The 379-nt window shown below is 48.8% G+C and overlaps 1 pseudogene; it reads left to right on the top strand.

Moving 5' to 3' along the window:
- Positions 1–379, top strand: part of LOC107576281 (transcription factor IIIA-like) — a 3,319-nt pseudogene that overhangs the window by 1,168 nt on the left and 1,772 nt on the right.

The following is a 379-nucleotide window of genomic DNA, read 5'->3' as shown; positions in this document are numbered from 1 at the left end:
TGTGTGTGTGTGTGTGTGTGTGTGTTCAGTCAGGTTACAGTGTGATCAGTGTAAGAAAACATTCAGGGATAGCTGGTTCCTGAAGCAGCATCAGCATGTTCACTCTGAAGAGCGCGTGGTGTATCACTGCCCCAGAGATGGATGTTCACCACTGCGTTCAATCTTCAGAGCCACATACTGTCATTCCACGAAGAGCAGCGCTCCTTCATCTGCACTCAGCCTGGCTGCGGCAGGTCCTTTGCCATGAAGGTAACCGTGCTTTCTAGGGATGCCCCGAATGTTCGGCAACCAAAAAAAGCTCTTTCGTTGTTCGGCCAAATAAGCGAAACGACTGAATAAATTGTACCGAACAATGACGTGACTCGATCAAATAGCAACC

Source organism: Sinocyclocheilus grahami, unplaced genomic scaffold, assembly GCF_001515645.1.
Source record: "Sinocyclocheilus grahami isolate Dianchi unplaced genomic scaffold, SAMN03320097.WGS_v1.1 scaffold3428.1, whole genome shotgun sequence".
Classification (NCBI taxonomy): domain Eukaryota; kingdom Metazoa; phylum Chordata; class Actinopteri; order Cypriniformes; family Cyprinidae; genus Sinocyclocheilus; species Sinocyclocheilus grahami.
Note: the sequence above shows the minus strand (reverse complement) of the source record. Positions and strands in the feature narration are given on the sequence as shown.